The sequence below is a fragment of the Bidens hawaiensis genome, unplaced genomic scaffold (assembly GCF_021521415.1).
Source record: "Bidens hawaiensis isolate Kalapana, Puna unplaced genomic scaffold, B.hawaiensis_p1.1 tig00032424_1, whole genome shotgun sequence".
Taxonomy (NCBI): Eukaryota; Viridiplantae; Streptophyta; class Magnoliopsida; order Asterales; family Asteraceae; genus Bidens; species Bidens hawaiensis.
This window is the reverse complement of record NW_027495519.1, coordinates 136730-154728: the sequence shown is the minus strand read 5'-3', so window position 1 is coordinate 154728 and position 17999 is coordinate 136730. Positions and strand designations below refer to the sequence as shown.

The following is a 17999-nucleotide window of genomic DNA, read 5'->3' as shown; positions in this document are numbered from 1 at the left end:
TACATACATGCATACATACATATATATATATATATACGTAAACTAGATTTGACAAGAAACATAAACTCTAATATGTCAGTTTTTATAAAAAAAATGTTTATTTGATATTAATATTAGTTATAAATTCATTAAATCCCTAAAAATATAATTAAGAAAAATAAAATACAAAAGTTGTGTCCAGGGGGCTCGAACACATGTCCCTGGCTAGCTCAAAGGTTTAAACACATACACGCCACCAGCTAAGCTGGGGTGTTAGTTTGATAATACCTTGATAATGATAACATATAAACATGCAGTTGCAGACCCAACATATACTATGAACCCTAAAAAATCAAATCGATTAAACCGGTTTATATTTTCTTAATTAATCATGGGGTTATTGTAAAGCTTTAGACGACGATCATAACCATATATAATAATACCTGTAACAATGATTGATTGAGGTTTAAATAACGAATGAACAGATCGGCTACTCGGGTACACGAACTGATATATGCAGACCACTACAATAAAAATAATTATAGGGGTTTGTTTAGCGATGGTATAAGGGTGCTATTGCTAGGTTTAATTGAGTTATGATGATGATTAGATGGTATATCACAAACGGGTTAAGGACAACTTGAACATAAGATCAATTCGTTTATTATTTGATTTTGTGTTCTTAATTATTTATGTAGGTATAGACGTCTAAGTAATACGAACGATACTCGCATACCAATTCCAATTTTCGAAAGAGGATTAAGCTACAAGTAAACTAAATGGGTTGCGAACTTGATTATAAACGGGTTTATCGGTTACTGGTTATGGGTTAGGAGAAAAAAGAATATAATAATATATTTACATATTTGCTATTTAGTCTTTGCAGTTTGAAAATGGATGCATTAACAGGTTAAAGTTTGGTTTAGAGGTTAAAATGAATGTAAATGAAAGTTTGTTTATATATATAGTGAAAAGATCCAATACGCTAATGCCTTAACGTACATTACGTACGCGAATTCATTTTTTCACGAATCGATCCATGAAATCACATCCAAACATCTCGGAATCGTCAATACATACCCAATTAATCATTTGTTCACCGAAAAAACAGTTTTGGATGGTTAATCGATCAATTTGTCACTTTTTTCGCGATTACCATTTTTTGAGCGTTTGCTGAGCGTTTGTTGAGCGTTTAAGTTTTGTGAGCGTTATCTGAGCGTTTTAGGTTTTTGCCTTTGGTTTTTGCCTTTGAGCGTCTCGCGTACCTATCGTACGTTAAGCATTAGCGTACAGTAACTGCACCCAGCACCCTATATATATTAATATTAAATGAATATAATAAACAATTAATGATATGATAATGATTACTCGATAAACGCGGTATTTTTTAATTGTTAAAATTTTCCGAACATAAAAAAATGGGTCGGGTTACGGATAAAATCTTAATTGGAAAATACGAATTGTTACAGTCTCCTCTACTTTAGGGAATTTCGTCCCAAAATTAGAGAAAATTTTCAAGGAATAACCTTTAAAATAACATTTAAAATTTTAATCGTATTCATGGAACTCTGAGTAGTCGAAGCAATGCTCAATTTTTATATTATTTTATATATTAACTAGTTTTTATCCCCCGTATTTTGTTTTATATTATTTGTTTTTAATGTTTATTTATTTTTTTGAGTTTTAATTTTTTTATTGTATGAAAGTTAATAATATATTTTATGGTTAGATGATAAATTGTTTCACAAATAAATGAGATGTTATAACCCGGTTTAAAAGCTATATGAGTTTAATAAGACTCAAGACCCGTTTATTTTTTTACTATAAAATTGAGTTTTTAATTATAAACAATATATATATATATTTTAAATAAATCAGATATTAATTTTTAGTATAACCCTACTTTATATGATTTTTATATCAAATATCTGGTGAGATTAGTTTTTAATTTAATGAGATGTTATAACCCGTTTAAGAAATATCTGGGTTTGATGAGACCTATACTTGTGAATTCGGGTCAAATACATGAGAAGCCTCCATTTTAAAATCAAACAAATCAAACAAATTCGTTTATGTATATTACGGGGGCTGTTTTACATTACTAGTTTTAAATATCTATATACTTTTTTGGGTTTAATTTTATTTATTGTAATGAAATTTATAATATACTTAGAGTTTGATGATAAAAAGATTTCACAAATAACTAAGATGTTATAACCCGGTTTAAAAGTTATCTGGGTTTGGTAAGACCCAAGACCCGCTTATTTTTTTACTATAAAATTGTTTCTTAGTTATAAATATTTTTTTTTAAAAATCATATAATAATTTTTAGTATATCCTATTTTATAAGATTTTCTCATCAATAATTTGGTGTGAATAATTTTTAATTTAATGAGATGTTAAAACCCGTTTAAGGAATATCTGGGTTTGGTAAGACCCGTACCCGTGAATTCGGGTTAAATGCATGCGAATCCTCCATTTAAAAATCAGAAAAATCTGATGACTCCAAAAAAAGGGGGAGCGACCATATCGCGACATGTAGGTTTTTTATATTTTCGTTTATATATATTATAGATATAAAATAACTTGATTAACTAGATTTATAAAGATTTAAATAATTGAAGTTGATTGAATTAAAATATTTTAATTAGGATGTAAAATATGGTTTAATAAAATAAATTTGTAAATTTTGCTATGATGAACATGATTGAATAAAGAACATACATACATATGGTTATGGTTAAGGCATTATTCATATGGTTATGGTTATGGTTATGGTTATGGTTATGGTTATGGTTATGGTTATGGTTATGGTTATGGTTATGGTTTTATATACCGTGGTGAATCTTGGATTCAGTAATAACATTTTTATTTTATGTCAAAAACAAGTAAATTGGACAAATAACGTGAGGAAAAAAATAGGCTGCTACCGTAATAAAGCTCATTCATCAATGTAAACCAACGTATAAATAATAATTGCGAGCGGACAGATCTTACGATCGATCCATCATCACGCACGCCATTGCTGCCAAGGAAGGCGAAACTGAATCTCAGTACAGCCATCTACTTACTTAGTTCCAGGAGGCAGTTTATGCCCTAGATCCACGTGTGAAATGTTGCGTTTGAAAGCATTCCGGCCGACAAGATCCAATTGCATCCTACTCATCCATGGCTTGTTACTGCTGATGCTTCCGATCACGTCTCCGTTTGGAATTGGGAACACCGCCAGGTATTATTATTATTATTATTATTTTTAGGTTTTGTTGTTGTTTAATTCTACTATATATACTATACAATTATTCATCTTAAACTTTATTATTGATTAGGTTATATATGAGTTGAAAGCTGGAGGTGTTGATGAACGCCGTTTGGTTGGTGCTAAGTTGGAGAAGCTTGCCGAAGGCGAATCAGGTTACTTCAACTAATTCAGTATTATTATTATTATTATTATCCACATGCCAAATGAATTCAATCACTCACTTTTCTTCATAACTAATTCATTACATTTACAATTACAATTCATACATACGACTTTCACTTCATTCCTCTCTTATTAGAAGAAATGAAGAGGTGATACAGAATGACTGAAGCATTCTTTATTTGAGACATGATGCATGATTTTAATTTGCTGAATCAACAATTGTGTGATAAATCAAACTGAACTGTATCATCTTAATCATGGATTAGCAATCAATCTGTTTGTAATTTTAACAATTTTCTATCACTTATATCCACATATAATGATATTTTACATGAATTAACAAAAGCATCATATGACTGTCATTTGATATGTTTCAACTTTGATAGGGGAATTTAGTGGACCAAAAAACAATTATATGCATACGTGTAGCGATAAAAATGATAAAAGTATTTGATCTTACCTTAATATTTTGGCGAAGAAGGAAATAATAAACACATTATGTGTGTAAATCGTTATTGGCAACTGATAGGAATCATGCTATAGTTAGTCTCTAAGTATCATTTGTCTATTCTAGAAGGGTATTAAGTGTAATTTCCTTTTCTATAAATAGGTTAATAACTCATTAGGGAGGGTAGGAATGGTATTAGTAAGTTGTTAGGCTCTTTGCTGGGCATTGAGAGAGGGCACAGTTCCGGGAACACTTCGGTGTTAGTCTATCGAGTCTGTAAGATCCGATAGGATCATCTTCTTCATATCAATTCTACTTTCAGTTTATGTTACTTCATTGAATTTCAATTTCCGTTGCTATTAATTAGAATCGAATTCTATCATTGGTCCGACCTGCCCTAGACCTGCCGTTTTAATCTGATCAATCATGGAAACCCTAGATCAGACGTCTCGTTTGGATGTTCATGAACAACAAATTCAACAATTACAATCCGATGTTACAGAGATTAAGGCATCGCTTACTGCATTGAACGCAGATCGGGCTGACTCCAGGGAGTTCAGGAAGGTGGTTTTGGGCTGGATGAAGCAACAGGAGAAGCGGCATATCGATGGCTCTTCGGGTTCTGGTCTCAATTCCGGTGTAAACGTGTTTGTCCATGGCCACTCAACAACCAACCCGGTGTCAGATCTAGATCAATTGAAGGCGCTCATTTACCGATTTGAAAAAATTTCAACCGACCATGGCTATTTGATGATGAATAGTCCGTCGGATTCAAGGTTTTCAGGATCTAATTCTACATCGGCGGCTCCAATTGAGCAATTTCAGTCTTCACGTGCACAAATTGTTGACGTCAGATCGAAATATCATGAAACTGGAGTGATATCAGGTTGTTTTGAGAGACAATTGGGCTTCGAGACTGTGGTGGGCCAAGATATCGAGCAGAAAATGGCAGTGGGCCTGGACTCTCCAGATCTGGGCTCGTTAGATGGAAGACTTCCTCCAGGCGTTCCTCTACTATCTTCCTCTTCCTCCTATATGACTGGTAAATCATTACCTGTAAATCAATTGAAGGCTATAATTTCCGTTCAACATGTCGCCCTGTTTCTCTCTTCACCTTTGTCTTCAGAGTTTATTTTCACCAACCACGATGCAATTACCAAATTGTTAACGGGAAATCCACATGAAACTGGTGATTTCAAGCTTCATTCAATGAATTTTGTTCCGGTATTTCACAGGCTTACAAATATTCTGCCTACTGTTCCTCAAAGTCGAGAGAAAATTGCTAGTGAATTCCGTGATGTTCAAACCTTTGAGTGGAAACCGGGTTGGGACTTTGGTTGGCTCGACTATACCCGACCTCCTGTTTTTGCTTTGAAGCTGTTTGTTTTGGATACGGATCCTAAACCACATGACCCGTATACAAACCCTAAATCAGATTTGTTATGGAAGCTGTTTCATGGTTGGTGCAAGACTGCAAGTCAAGTTGCTGCAGCTGCTGTTGGATCATATCATTTGTGGGTGGTGCATGGGCAGGGACGTCCACCTGAAAAGCTCTCGGGGAAGCCTCCGCTTGGGTGTTGAGTTAGTTCGTTCTCAGTCTTGAGGGCAAGACTGTTTTGAAGGGGGGAGTAATGATAGGATTCATGCTATAGTTAGCCTCTAAGTATCATTTGTCTATTCTAGAAGGGTATTAAGTGTAATTTCCTTTTCTATAAATAGGTTAATAACTCATTAGGGAGGGCAGGAATGATATTAGTAAGTTGTTAGGCTCTTTGCTGGGCATTGAGAGAGGGCACAGTTCCGGGAACACTTCGGTGTTAGTCTATCGAGTCTGTAAGATCCGATAGGATCATCTTCTTCATATCAATTCTACTTTCAGTTTATGTTACTTCATTCAATTTCAATTTCCGTTGCTATTAATTAGAATCGAATTCTATCAGCAACCGTGTAACTTCATCTCACATGTCCTTTGAAGGCATTATGAATTTGATTCTGAAGTACATATTGAGTCACGTTTACATGGAATACAAATAAACACATATTGTGCTCCTGAACTCATTAGATCTTGGTACACTATGCTGTGTGGTACTGGTATACCATAAATACGGAGAACAAACAGAGGTCTTGAAATGTGTTTGTTTATTCATGTCAAACTATGTTATGTTAATTATAATAACCTAAACTTTACACAGACGGATAAGGCCACATTGACCGTAGAAGTTTAATTACAGTATTTAGCCAAGTCAGAAGAGTTAAAATTCTCATAATTATTAGTTACAAGAGCATTTGAGTCAACTTACTTTTCTCAACATGTCGTGTTGGGTACCATGATTGACCAAAAACACTTTCTGTCAAAAAGTTGAAATTTTGTATACACAATTGGTGTTTAATACAATTAAGAAAGTTATATTATTTCAATGCTTATATAACTTTTTAAGGTTTAGATTCAGGCATGATATTAATGCTTAGGGTGACTTTCAACCTGTTTGCCTTTTAGCTTATTTTTGTATGATCTGTTAGAGTTGCCACCTATACATTTTAAATGTTGGTATGTGAAAAGGTTGAAGTTTATGTTTTATTTGACAGAGTCTAAAGGAAAACCAACAGAAGCCCTTCGTGGTGGGAGGTAATAGATCCACTAATCTTTGTGTTCCATTTGTTTGCTGATATGTTTTTACACTTTTTGGAATAAAGTAAAAAAAACATATGTTTATTTCAGTGTACGACAGGTTAGCTTTTATGATGATGATGTTCGGTTCTGGCAACTGTGGCGTAACCGCTCTGCCGCTGCTGAACCACCATCAGCTGTCAACCAGTTGACTTCTGCCTTTAATTCCCCTGCTCCATCAACAAAAGGACGACATTTTCTTGTCATATGTTGTGAAAATAAGGCCATTTTTTTGGACTTGGTAACGATGCGTGGTCGTGATGTACCAAAGCAGGACCTGGATAACCGCTCGCTTATCTGGCAAGTCATAACTACTACATTTTTTATGACTGTTTAATAAAAAAACCAAGAAAAATATATTTGTAGAGTTTTGTATGTCTTCTTGAGTTTACATAAGTTCAAAACATCAAATAGAAAGTTACACACTAGTTAGCTTAACTTCAAATAGAAAGTTACACGCTAGTTAGCTTTTACGCTCCTCTGATTTCATTTGTGTGTACTGACTGCATTTTAATTAACTAAGTACCCTAAAACGGTTAACTTTTTATCTTTAGTATTTGAAATTAAGATCTTTATTAGCTAATGACTTAAACTATATTATCATATATCATGGGGACATGTTAAATGTCTAAAAGAGTCAATAGTTATTGGTGGCGAGAAAAAAGTAAGTTACTCTTGTTTATTGAAGATGCATAAAAGTTGGAACTTTATAGGATCTAAATTTTAGGGTGTTGTTCATCTTCAGTAACATGTTTGTTTAGTTGTGCAGTATGGAGTTCCTGACTACGACTGGTGGAGATGGCCCTCTTGTTGCATTTGGTTCATCAGATGGTGTGATTAGAGTCCTTTCAATGATAACATGGAAGGTTTGCTAATTACATATTCATCTATACTTAAAACTATTTTATCATAATTTTGTTGCATCCTGTGATAATGCTTTTTGGATGTAGCTTGTAAGAAGATACACAGGGGGTCACAAAGGGTCGATATCTTGCTTGATGACCTTTATGGCTTCTTCAGGAGAGGTATGTATGGAGTTCCTGACTACGATGGTGGAGATGGCCCTCTTGTTGCATTTGGTTCATCAGATGGTGTGATTAGAGTCCTTTCAATGATAACATGGAAGGTTTGCTAATTACATATTCATCTATACTTAAAACTATTTTATCATAATTTTGTTGCATCCTGTGATAATGCTTTTTGGATGTAGCTTGTAAGAAGATACACAGGGGGTCACAAAGGGTCGATATCTTGCTTGATGACCTTTATGGCTTCTTCAGGAGAGGTATCTACCAGTTGTCAATTAGATATTGCTAATGTGTATTTGTAAACTTTTTACAGGGTTTTTAAAAATGTTATTTTTAATTCATGTGCTGCAGGCTCTACTAGTTTCTGGTGGTAGTGATGGTTTACTTGTACTTTGGAGTGCGGATCATGGTCAAGATTCACGAGAACTTGTACCTAAGCTGAGTTTGAAGGTAATTATTGTTTGTGACAAACTTTAGAAAACATTTCTTACATTGATAATGTATTTCAGCATCTATATATGTTTGTATTTTGCCATTAGTTTCAGTTCATACTGTTATCTTGATTCTTGTAATTACGTATCTTGAAATGGTAATTTATATGTTCAAATATTTTTTTAAAATGCCCTAAATTTTGGACTAGTAGTCTTGAGGTCTGGGGATTGTTTTATGTGATTTTGTTTCTACGTATTATTTCTACAACAGACAACATTTTGTTTCTTATGATATAATCAAGATGCTATATGAAAAGGCTAATAATCTGAGATACTCTATTGAAGGCACATGATGGTGGTGTTGTGGCAGTTGAGTTATCTAGAGTCAGTGGAAGTGCACCTCAGCTCATAACAATAGGGGCAGATAAGACTTTAGCCATTTGGGATACAATGTCATTCAAGGTACTACCTTTTTTTTTCCGTATAATTATTTATGCAATCATTAATTCACTATATCATTCATGCATTTCAACTAATATCTGCAGGAATTAAGGCGTATTAAGCCTGTCCCTAAAATGGCTTGTCATAGTGTGGCATCTTGGTGCCATCCTCGAGCACCAAACCTTGATATATTAACTTGTGTCAAAGATTCACATATATGGTAACATATTATCTTCTTGTATAGATTTTACTACATTTTAAGGATGTTTGAGATATTTAAGGATATCTGTAGGTAGCAATAATCTTTGTTTTTTATGAAAACTTGCAGGGCTATTGAGCACCCGACTTATTCTGCTATAACAAGGCCATCATGTGAACTTTCTTCTCTTGTTCCTCCACAAGTACTTGTACCTCACAAAAAGCTTAGGGTAATTATTTCCTTTCTTTATTTATCTGTACTTGTGGTTGCTAATTGCAAATTAAACACTACGATTTCTGGCATCAAAGTTTCTTGTTGAATGCATAATATTGAGATTGTTAAATTTTTATTTCCAAATTAATATTTGTTTGCTTCTATTGTTTGTAACGAACGAATGTGGACACAAAATTTCATTTGGTTATGTGTTCTTGAACTGTTCGTTTGTGACGTTTGTCCAGTCAAAGCTTAGTGAACGAACACGAATAATGCTTCCTGTGGTTCCTTTTGTTTACAACCCTAACTCTATTAATCGAAATAAGAACATTGATGAAAGTAAACTGTAACTTTCTTAGTTTTTTGACAGTTCCAAGCTTTATGGGAAAACCAATATTTATTTAAGAGAGTTTTATAGTTTTATTTTTATGTAATTGTCAGTCAAAATGTTGTTTTTTTTATGCTGATGGTTGTTTGATTGCAATGTTAGGTATATTCAATGGTTGCACATCCATTACAGCCACATATTGTAGCAACTGGAACAAATATAGGCATCATACTCAGTGAATTTGACCCTAGATCTCTTCCAGCTGTCGCGCCTCTACCATCAATACCTGAAAGCCGCGAACATGCAGCTGTTTATGTAGTTGAACGGGAACTGAAACTGTTGCAATTTCAGTTAAACAACCAAGCAAACCCTTCTCTTGGAAGTAATGGATCTTTAACTGAAACAGGAAGATTAAGGGGAGAGCTTTCTGAACAACTCAATGTTAAACAGATCAAAAAGCATATCAGTACGCCTGTTCCACATGATTCATATTCTGTTCTTTCTGTCAGCAGTTCTGGAAAGTAAGTTCTTCCAAACATTTTTTATTAAAACCATTACACATTAGCATGAACTAATTGATCTTGTGAAACTTTATCTATTTACATATGAAACCAAAATACATGTGAATGTGCTGAAGCCTGAAACCAATTTACGTATGAATGGGTTGATTCGGGTTGTGTTAAGTGTTAACTAGGCCTGTAAACGAGCTGATCTTTCAGTGAACCGTTTGGCGGGAAGCTCGTTTATTTAATATATGAATGAACATGAACAAACTTTTTTTTTGCTCATTTGGTTAAATGAACGGAACATGAATAGTTTGTTCATTTATGTTCGTATTCATTTATGCTCGTTCGTTTTTTTAATAAATGAACGAACATAAACAATTTCTTTTGTTCATTTACTTCAGTGAAGATGATCACATGTCACTTTAGTTCATTTATGCTCGTGAATGTTTGTTCATTTAAATTCGTTTATGTTCGTTCATTGATGTTCGTTTATTTGCTAAGCGAACGTACACGAAGTTTTTTTGTTCATTTGATTAAACTTTGACTCATGCATATGGTTTTTGGAGCTGGGGGTTTCAGGAAGAAGAAACCTTTTTATTCTTTGGGATAGAGGTACGGTTTGCCTACATCGCACGCACCCTGCTTCTCAGACCCTGCCTATAGCTTTGCTATTGGTGGGATTTTACTGGGTATGGTTGTTGGTTAAACAAACGAACATGAACGTTTCGTTTGTTCATTTATGTTCTTGAATGCTCGTTCCGTAAATTTGTTTATGTTCGTTCGTTTGTGTTCTGTTAATTTTAAAACTGAATGATCATGAACAAGTTCTTTTGTTCATTTGGTTAAACGAATGAACATTAACACATGTCTTGCTTGTTTACTTATGTTGGCGAACGTTCGTTTATATAAAACAGTTTGTGTTCGTTTGTTTACGTTCATCTATGTGCGTTAGTTTAAGTTTACAAGTTCATTTGTTTACAGTCATTAATATGTTCATTAAGATTTTTTAGAGACTTTATAATTTTGGCTTGTTTCAATAACTTTTTTAGTCCCAACACATTGTTCACATTTACTTTTAATTGGTTTAAGGCCCAGCCGCCCAGCACATTGTTGGTACTGTTCATGAACGAACACAAACACGTTAACTTTTCTAATGAACGGACACCAACAAGAAAACTCTGTTTGTTTAATTGTATGTGTTTCATCATTTGTTACCGTTAAAGTTAGACGAACTAACATGCTTCGTTCGTGTTCTTGCGATTCGTTACAAGCCTGAATTGTTACCGGGTCAAAAATTTAAAAAAAAAGAAGCTAAAAAGTAAACATGTAATATGGGTTGAACCAGACAAACGGGTCGAAAGTCACCCGGAGTGTATTACATATTTGATTAATTCATAATATTAATGGCACGATATGAATACAAAATGTGTACGATGATTTATGGCCAATCTGTTGCAGGTATCTTGCAATTGTATGGCCGGATATTCCATACTTCTCAATCTACAAGGTGAGTGACTGGTCAATTGTTGACTCAGGCACTGCAAGACTTTTGGCTTGGGATACGTGTCGAGACAGATTTGCACTTTTGGAATCCGCACCGCCACCCAGGATGCCCATATTACCTAAAGCCAGCTCATCAAAAAAAGCCAAGGAGGCTGCTGCCATTGCTGCCGCACAAGCGGCGGCAGCAGCCGCTTCTGCTGCAAGTGTTCAAGTTCGTATTTTGCTCGACGATGGCACTTCCAACATATTAATGAGGTCAATTGGTTAACGCACTGAGCCAGTACGATTACGTTTCATTATTTTTTTGCTTTTCCTAAAATATATCCCAAGTCTATCATACTAGAGCTCAACTTTAAACTAGTCGGTTCATCTCGGCTCTTTTGTTTTAATGAGCTGAAAAGTCGAGCTCAGCTCAACTCATTACTTATTCTCTCTCTCTCTCTTTTTTTTACGTCTATGGATATGTAAAAGACAAAAAAAAACAGTTTAATAACATACACATAGTAGAAAATATGGAACAAGAGAATTTATAACATCATATGGATTATTTTTATTCCTATTATTTATGAAGATTGAGAAGCATGTTATATCAATTTATTTGTTTTTCCTTCATATTTTTATATGTTATTACTATTATATATTAAAATTTGTGGTTTAATTTTAACCAGCCAATCAAATTGAACAAACGAGGCAGTTATCGAATGAGCCACTACCTGAGCTAACCTTGGCTCGGGCTCGGCTTGCATAGATATGAACTTTTTTTGAGCCAACTTTAAGCGAAACACGAGCTTTATAGCAGCCGTATATCTAGTGCATCATATTATACTCTGTATTTGTTTGTTTGCTTGTAGGTGATTGGATTGCACGGTGGGACACTACTTGGTATCTCTTACAAAACTTCTAGAAGGATTAGTCCTGTTGCTGCTACATCTATTTCATCAATCCAATCAATGCCCTTATCTGGCTTTGGAAATAGTGCCCTTTCTTCATTCAGCACCATTGATGATCCCTTCTCTTCACAAAAGAATCCTGCTGAACCGCCACCTCACAACTTTCAATTATACAGGTAACTACCTTACTTTATTTTGTTTTGTAAATATTTAATCGTGCTACTTATTTTTAACAACATTGAGATGTTTAGTTGGGAAAGCTTTCAACCGGTTGGTGGAATGCTGCCTCAGCCCGAATGGACAGCGTGGGACCAAACAGTTGAGTATTGTGCGTTCGCATATCATCAATACATTGCCATATCATCCTTGAGACCTCAATATAGATACTTGGGTGACGTGGCGATTCCTCATGCCACCGGTGCAGTATGGCACCGTAGACAGCTGTTTGTGGCCACACCAACAACAATCGAGTAAGTTACATTCTATATTATGATGAAATTTAGGTATGTTATTTGCAGTTATTAAGTGTGTGTGTGTGTGTGTGTACACGTGTTTAGGTGTGTATTTGTGGATGCTGGTGTTGCACCTATTGATATTGAAACAAAACGGAGAAAAGAAGAGATGAAACTGAAGGAGGCACAGGCAAGAGCAGTTGCAGAGCATGGAGAGCTAGCATTAATTGCAGTTGATACTCCACAATCTGCAGCACAGGAGAGGATATCACTCAGACCACCAATGCTACAAGTATATGCTTATAATTATTATATAAACTATCTTGCTTAAACCTTCTTTTTAGGTTTTCTAACTTCAATGTGGCTTACCATAACCAGTACACCATGCAAATGTGGAATTTTGCACATACACACACATACGTGTGTTTGTGTGTGTGTTTAGGGGGTAAAAAGGGCCATTTTTTTAGATTAAAATATTGGCGCTCCGTTGTAAGCATGTGGACTCCATGTTGTAAAAAAACTGGACACCCCATTAAACTGTTCAAACACGCTTAATTTTTTTAAAAAAATATGCAATACTCAAAAGTAAAGATTGGAGTATTATTTTTTGCTAGTTATGTTTGAAGAAATAACTGTGGGTATATGCAGGTTGTGCGGTTAGCATCTTTCCAGCATCCCCCTTCTATACCTCCATTCTTGACATTGCCTAAACAAACCCGAGTTGAGGGTGATGACGCGTTGCAAAAGTTTGCTGAAGGTAGGAGGGTTGATGAAGTAGCAGTTGGTGGTGGAGGGGTGGCAGTTGCAGTCACTCGTTTTCCATCAGAGCAAAAGCGACCTATTGGACCCCTCGTTCTTGTCGGTGTTAGAGACGGTGTTCTATGGCTAATTGATAGGTACGCGTCAAAAACCTTTATTTCATTTATATATATATTTTTTAAAATAATTGTTTCTAATTGTTTGTATGTTATAGGTACATGTTTGCTCATGCAATATCCCTTAGTCATCCTGGAATTCGATGTCGCTGTCTTGCTGCATACGGGGATGCTGTTAGTGCAGTAAAATGGTACATATATATTACCTCATTTTTCTCATTTTGCTACTATTTGTTTCATATATACCCCTACAAACTTGAAAAACATCATATAGACTTACAAAGAAAGTAGTTAAAATATTAAAGATACCCAATTCGTTAAAAACAAATTAATAAAGGACCAACTTATTCTTATTTTTCTAAAACATTAAATATGGTATATGCCATTTTAACATCAATTTTTGTTATTTATACCATTTTTGGCTCAATTATTTTACCCATTTTAACTTAGTTTTTTTTATCCATAAACATTATTTTTCTCAAAATAATATATTTAACTTAAATTCTTATATAGAAAGCATACATGATATAGGAACGAAGATTTTCGTTTATAATATTAAAGATGACACAAGTATGAAAGTAGTCGATAGTGTTTAGCTTTCCATAGGTACCAAAAAATAGTGTTTAAACAAATGTTAAGGAAAGGGGGTAGAATGATTTTTAAGTAATAATTCGTTAGAGTTGGGCATATATATGATAGGGTTTGGATCAAATACAAATGATTTTTATCGTGAGAACTGTACAAATAACTAGAGTAATTATGTTAACACTAGAGTAATTATTATTACTCTAAAACTTTTGAACTAGATTAGTTATTATTACACTATTATTTTTTATTACATAAGTTCAAAACTGTAATTACACTCTAGTTATTTGTATGTTTAGTATATTAATTTTATTTGTACCGGATCCCACCCCATATATGATATTTTTAGTTTTGCTTTGGTATATGTGAAAATTTCCAAGTTTCTTAGGATATATTTGAAATTAGTTTTGTATTTTAACTGTTTTAAGCGTTTGAATTGGCGTGTACATTTTTGTAGGGCAAGTAGGCTTGGTAGAGAGCACCATGATGATTTAGTCAGTTTTTGCTCGGGATGGGTTATGCTACCGAAGCCCTTCATCTACCCGGAATATCTAAGAGGTGTGTGCTGTCAAACACAAATGGTTATGTTTTTATTATTTGGTTCTGCTTGTTTAATAATTAATATCCATTTTGATTATTGTTCAGGTTGGAGTTTGATTTGGCAATGCAGAGCAGTGATCTAAAACGAGCACTTCAATGTCTTCTGACAATGAGTAACAGCAGGAATATAGGGCAGGATACTGTCGGACTTAACTTGAACGACATCATGTCACTAAGTACAACTACTGATAATACTAAAAAGGAAGCTATTGTGGATGCTGTTGATGGTGTGGTCAAATTTGCACAGGAGTTTTTGGATGTTATAGATGCAGCAGATGCAACCGGACAAGCTGAGGTGGCACGTGAAGCTTTAAAACGGTTAGCAGCTGCTGGTGCAGTTAAGGGTGCGTTACAAGGTCATCAGTTACGCGGACTCGCTTTACGCCTTGCTAATCATGGAGAATTGACCCGACTTGGTGTATGTTAATTGTGTTTTCTATCTACTAGTAATTTGGTTATGATTAAACCTGTCCATGAACAAAGGTTTGGCTCATTTAGTTAAATGATCGAACATGTTTGTGAATGTTCGTTTGTTTAAATTCGTTTAAATTCGTCTATTTAATAAACGAACGAACATGAACAAAAGTTCCGTTCATTTAGTTAAACAAGCAAACATGAACACATATCTCGTTTCGTTTGTTCATTTAAATTCGTATATGTTGGTTCATTAGTTTACCTTTTGTTTACATTAATTTTTTTTGATCCGATACGTTGGCTAGTTTACTTATTTGTTTTTATTTTTTTAAAATTCGTTCGTTAAGATATTTATTTAATTTTTTTTATTATTGTAACTTTGTCCAGTTTTTGGAATTTTTTAGGCCCAACATATTGTTCTCATACTTTTAACTAGTTTTAGCTCAGTTATGTTCATGTATGTTCAATTATGCTTGTTCGTATATGTTTGTGAACTGTTCGTTTATACTTTTAGAGTTTTAGCGAACGAGAATATAAACAGACACGAAAATGAAAACCCCACTTGTCTAATTGTTCGTTTTCGATCCTTTGTTGGGTTAAAGTTAAAATGAATGAGCGTATACGTATTCATTTTTGTATTGATTGCACGCAAACAAGAAAACCCCGTTCGTTTAATTGTTTGTGTTCTATCATTTGTTCGGTTTGAGTTAAACGAATTAACACAAACACGCTCCTACTTATGAATTAGTGAGTTGACTGAGTTAGGGTTATGTTTATCCAGGGGTTGGTGAATAATTTGATATCGGTGGGCTTTGGACGAGAAGCTGCATTTGCAGCTGCTGTTTTGGGGGATAATGCTCTTATGGAGAAATCATGGCAGGATACTGGAATGCTAGCTGAAGCCGTGCTTCATGCCCATGTATGAGTCAACTCAGTTTCTTTTCTTCTTTCTTCTTAAAAAAAATAAAATATATACATATATATCAAATGTAATTGGTTTTATTTTCTCAGGCACACGGGCGAACTACACTGATGACATTAGTTCAAGCGTGGAACAAAACACTACAAAAGGAGATGGAACACGGGCCATCAACTAAAATGGATGCTGCAAGTGCGTTTTTGGCTTCACTTGAGGAACCGAAACTCACAAGCCTTGCAGATGCAGCAAAGAAACCGCCAATTGAAATATTACCTCCTGGAATGCCATCTATTGATGCTCCTCTTCCCGGTATTCAGAAAAAAACCGGGCCTACTTTACAAGGCACTCTACAACAACCCCCTAAACCTTTGCAAATAGAAGGACCGACCGCCGAATCGGTTACTGCGCCACCGCCTGCCGCCGAGTCAGGTGCTGCGCCGCCACCTGCTTCCGAGTCAGGTGCTGTGCCGGAACCTGCTGACGCTGACGGAACTGGCGAATCTGGGGTACCACCACCTGCAGCTGAAGCTGGGGTTCAACCACCTGCGACGGAGCCTGGGGTTACGGTTCAACCGACTGCAGATCTGGGGATACGGTTCAAGCGAATGCTGAATCTGGGGATACGATGCAGCTGACTGCTGAAGCTAATACAACAAATGATTCAGGTTCTGGTTCTGGTGCTGTTACAACAGAACCGAGTGCATCTGGTGTGCCTTTAGAAGTACAGGCACCGGTTAACCTTGCGGACGCGGTTGTAGTGGGAAGTGACAGATCTTTGAACTCTACGAGTACACCGGCTCTACCAGCAACAGAGCCGCCTGTTACTCAGAAACCGCAAGTTCCAAGTGGTGTTTGTGAGGAACTACCGATGATTGACTGGACTTGATCATTCGGCCCTTGTATGTTCTCATTATATACAACTTGATAATTCTTTTTTTAAACACTGACTTGGAGCTGTTAGGAAGAGGTATCTTTGGTGGTTTGTTTCTTAATGTAGATCTTGTTGTCCACTGTATTTTTTGAAGAATGTATTGATCATACGAGTAAGCGAGCGTACATTTGAAAAACGTGTTGTGTGAATTTGTTTTCGAGTTTGGAGTCTCTTGACCAATTCAGAAAACCTGCTGGGCCGTCACGTGATATGACCATGTCGAGGTAGGCTCATGAACACTAATACTTTTATGTCATCGATGCAATCCGTTTTGGCTATTGAAATAACTCATGAAAGATAGTTACAAACGATAAATATAAACTTTTAGAAGAGAAAAACGTAAGACAGGTTTGCGTGGTTCACTCGATCCATGTGATCAAGCTACGATCGTGGTTTACCTTGTTTTACGAGTGTTTTTTCTCTTCCACAATCCAAAAATATGGTTCAGTTTTGCGAGTAACTAGTTTTTCTACCCGGTGTGATGGGGCGGCTAGCAAAATCCCAGCATTGAAACCCGGGCGTTGGTAAAACCCGAGCGTTACGACGATGAGTCAACACATATTCGGTCATTACCGGTTGTGTTCTTTACCATATAGACACCATTGATAAAATCTAAGTGTCAAAATCCAAAAAACGATTCATCAAATTAACGTATAAAAACATAATATATAGGAAACAAAATATTTAAGATGATGTTTATTTGGCTGGCAAACCCGGGCAGTGGTAAAACCCAAACGTTGTCGGTCATGGACTTTTAAATAAAGCCGTGAGTCTGCGCGAACTCGGTCGGTTTCTTTCAAGTTTGTTAAGATGCCGGAACTAAAAAAAGAAAAATTGACGTTTGATCGGTTTCCATTACGTATATTATGTAATTGAACTAAAAAAATAACCAAAAATAACCGATCACTACGATGCAAGCCGATGCAAGCCATTTGCGATACCAAAGTTCTTAATTATTTATATTAGTAATAGTAATGATTACACATTTATTATTACCGTGCAATGATCAAGGGTGTCGCATAAACATATACCTCTCTTAATAAAGTTAGGCCTGCAAACGAACCGAATCATTGTGAATTGTTCATTAACTGTTTGACGGAAAGTTTGTTTATTTAATAAATGAATGAACATGAATAAAAAAATTTGTATTCGTTTAATTAAATGAACG

The 17999-nt window shown here is 35.2% G+C and overlaps 1 pseudogene across 1 annotated transcript in view; it reads left to right on the top strand.

Moving 5' to 3' along the window:
* The window catches only part of LOC143583488 (uncharacterized), a 31542-nt pseudogene extending 14217 nt beyond the window's left edge, over window positions 1-17325 (top strand). Inside the window, exons 3-23 of the transcript XR_013144180.1 lie at window positions 3109-3208; window positions 3306-3390; window positions 6435-6474; window positions 6568-6816; window positions 7286-7382; window positions 7467-7541; window positions 7896-7994; window positions 8321-8437; window positions 8521-8636; window positions 8745-8844; window positions 9319-9677; window positions 11121-11445; window positions 12017-12231; window positions 12307-12525; window positions 12613-12799; window positions 13156-13403; window positions 13481-13573; window positions 14425-14525; window positions 14613-14985; window positions 15763-15900; window positions 15993-17325. The product of XR_013144180.1 is annotated as an uncharacterized LOC143583488 (transcript). The remainder of the gene's footprint in view (window positions 1-3108; window positions 3209-3305; window positions 3391-6434; window positions 6475-6567; window positions 6817-7285; window positions 7383-7466; window positions 7542-7895; window positions 7995-8320; window positions 8438-8520; window positions 8637-8744; window positions 8845-9318; window positions 9678-11120; window positions 11446-12016; window positions 12232-12306; window positions 12526-12612; window positions 12800-13155; window positions 13404-13480; window positions 13574-14424; window positions 14526-14612; window positions 14986-15762; window positions 15901-15992) is intronic.
* Window positions 17326-17999: the final 674 nt, after the last annotated feature.